This window comes from Gastrolobium bilobum, unplaced genomic scaffold, assembly GCF_033153095.1.
Source record: "Gastrolobium bilobum isolate Gb01-03AN ecotype WA unplaced genomic scaffold, APGP_CSIRO_Gbil_v1 utg233417, whole genome shotgun sequence".
Lineage (NCBI taxonomy): Eukaryota > Viridiplantae > Streptophyta > Magnoliopsida > Fabales > Fabaceae > Gastrolobium > Gastrolobium bilobum.
In genome coordinates, this window is record NW_026899340.1 from 1 (window position 1) to 2,937 (window position 2,937).

At 42.8% G+C, this 2,937-nt stretch overlaps 1 non-coding gene across 1 annotated transcript; it reads left to right on the forward strand.

Moving 5' to 3' along the window:
• Positions 1 to 2,271: 2,271 nt before the first annotated feature.
• Positions 2,272 to 2,378, forward strand: LOC133289755 (small nucleolar RNA R71). The gene has a single exon (XR_009748527.1). It is a non-coding gene; the product is annotated as a small nucleolar RNA R71 (small nucleolar RNA).
• The last annotated feature ends 559 nt before the right edge of the window (positions 2,379 to 2,937 follow it).

The following is a 2,937-nucleotide window of genomic DNA, read 5'->3' on the forward strand; positions in this document are numbered from 1 at the left end:
TCCAACATCTGGTCCAAGAAAGGAAGTGGAAAATGGTCCTTCCTTGTTGCCTTGTTCAGCCTCCGGTAGTCAATGCACATTCTCCAGCCAGTGATTGTCCTTGTGGGAATCAGTTCATTATTCTCATTTTTCACCACCGTCATCCCCCCTTTCTTGGGTACTGTTTGAACAAGACTCACCCAAGCACTGTCTGAGATAGGATAAATCATTCCAGCATCAAGTAGCTTCACAACCTCCTTCCTCACTACCTCTTTCATAGTGGGGTTGAGTCTCCTCTGTGGTTTCCTCACTGGTTTGATTTCCTCTTCCATCAATATTTTGTGGGTGCAAAAGTAAGGATTGATACCCTTAAGATCTGAAAACTGCCATCCAATAGCCATTTTATTCTTCTTGAGTACCTTAATCAACTTCACTTCTTCACTCTCATATAACATTGCATTGATGATTACTGGATATGTTTGATCATCCCCAAGGAACACATACTTCAGATTTGAAGGTAGTTCTTTAAGCTCTACCTTAGGCGCTCCCTCGGGAATGTCATCAATCTTCTTTTCAAGCTCTTCCACTTCTGGTTCCTCTTGGTAATCTTCTGTACTTGTCTCCTCTTCTAATCTTTCTTCCTCAACTGGAAATTCTTCTTCTCTACTCACTTCTTCCACAACCTCCTGTATCACATCTAATCTGGAACAATCCCCCACATCAACAGGATGTTTGATGGCTTCAAAAACATCAATTGTAACAGTTTCCTCATCCACCCTCAACAGCAACTTCCCCTATTCAACATCTATCAGAGATCTTGCAGTTGCTAAAAAGGGTCTTCCTAACAATAGTGGACTTTCAGTATCCTCTTCCTCTATGTCAAGTATCACAAAGTCCACAGGAAAAATAAACTTGTCTACCTTTACCAGGACATCTTCAACCACACCTTCAGGCTTCTTAATAGATCTATCTGCAAGATGCAAGATAAGATTAGTTTCCTTCAGGGTGTTGATTCCCAAGGCTCTACATACCGTCAATGGCATCAGATTTATGCTGGCCCCCAAATCACAGAGTGTCTTTCCCACTTCCACGTCTCATATAGCAATAGAGATGCTGAAGCTTCCTGGATCTTGCCATTTTGGTGGAAGCTTCTTCTGGATCAGGGCACTACATTCTGCTGTCATGGCCACTGTTTCACCATCATTCAATTTTCTCTTCTTAGTAAGGAGATCCTGCTTGTCAGCCATCTTCTTCTTCTCCCACTTCATTATCTTCTTGGGCACAACATCATTTTCAACTACCACCTCTTTTTCTTCCTTATCTTCCTTCACTGTTTCTTTTTCTTTATTTCCCTTCACCTTTTCTACTCCATCATCAGAGACTACATCTTCAACCACAACCTCTTCTTCATTCTTCTTATCTTCCACATTCTTTTTCACCTGTTGAAGCACCAACCCACTTCTTGTCATGATTGCTTTGCAGTGCTCCTTAGGATTCACCATTGTATCACCAGGAAACTTCTCCTGTGGTCTTTCAGATATCTGTCTTGATAGTTGACCAATTTGGGTCTCCAAATTCCTGATAGATGCTTCCTGATTTCTAAATGAAGTCTTGGTCTCTTGCATGAATGCAGATGTTTCCTCTCTGAATGAATTAGACCCCTGAATGTAATCTTGAGTAGTCTTGGATAACTGAGCAAAGGCTTTTTCCCATGCAGCAGTATCACTTGGCTGTGATGAGTGTGTTGGAGGAGGATGCAGTGGAGGATTCAACTGATGGTTGGAACTATAACTAAATCCTGGGTGCTGATTCTTGTTCTTCCATGGTGGCACATACACATTTCGCCCCTGGTTGTTGTAATTCCTCTGGTTGTTGTTGTCATACCACACTCTATTAACTTCTGCTTGTTCTGATGATCCCCCATAATCACATTCCTCTGTCACATGGCCCTTCCCACAGATAGCACACACGCACTTGGTGTCCACAGAAACAACCTTTTGTGAGGATAGTTGCTTAGTGAGAACATCCAACTGCTGTTGCTGTTGTCTCTGTGTCTGCATCAACTGGTCATTCCTTGCCAATAGGGCATCATACCCATCCAACTTGATGATCCCTGCCCTTCTGTCAGGCAATGGGGCATTATCAAATTCCTGAGATGCCAATGATTCAAAGATATTCAAAGCTTCTTGAGGAGTCTTGGTGGTCAATGATCCACCAGCAGTGGCATGCACCAATGTCCTAGTGTTGGTGGTCATTCCTTGTAGGAAGATTGCTGCTTGTTGCCATGCCTCTATTCCATGTTGTGGATATTTCCTCAATAAAGTCTTGAATCTCTCCCAGGCCTCATAGATGGATTCTAACTCTTTTTGCTTGAAGCCTGTAATCTCATCCTTCAACTTAGCCCTCTTGGATGCTGAGAAAAATCTCTGCAAGAACTTGGTTTGCAGATCATCCCAAGTTGTTATACTCCCCTGAGGCAATGATTGCAACCATCTCCTTGCATCATCCGTCAGTGAATGAGTGAATAGTCTCAACAGAATTGCATCCCTTGTGACACCATTAATTTTCACAGTATCACTCAACAACAGAAAATTTTCTATATGCAAGTATGGGTCCTCTGCACTGGTTCCAGCAAACTGATCTTTCTGTACCAAATGTATCAATGCAGGCTTCAATTCGAAGTTGTTTAGTTCCACTGTAGGGCGCACAACACTCCCAATGGGAGGGATCACTGCAGGAGTCATGTACTCTCCCAGTGTCCTCTGTTCTGGTGGTGGTGGTGGTCTGTGGTTCTCTGCCATAACTTCTTCTTGGTTGACAGCACTGGTTTCACTCCTTTCTTGAAACTGTCTTCTTTGTCTGGCTGCCCTTTTGTTCTTCCTCACTGTCCTTTCTAATTCTGGATCATACAACAAAAAATTTGGATCAACTGTACCTCGCATGCACCAGAATTAAAAT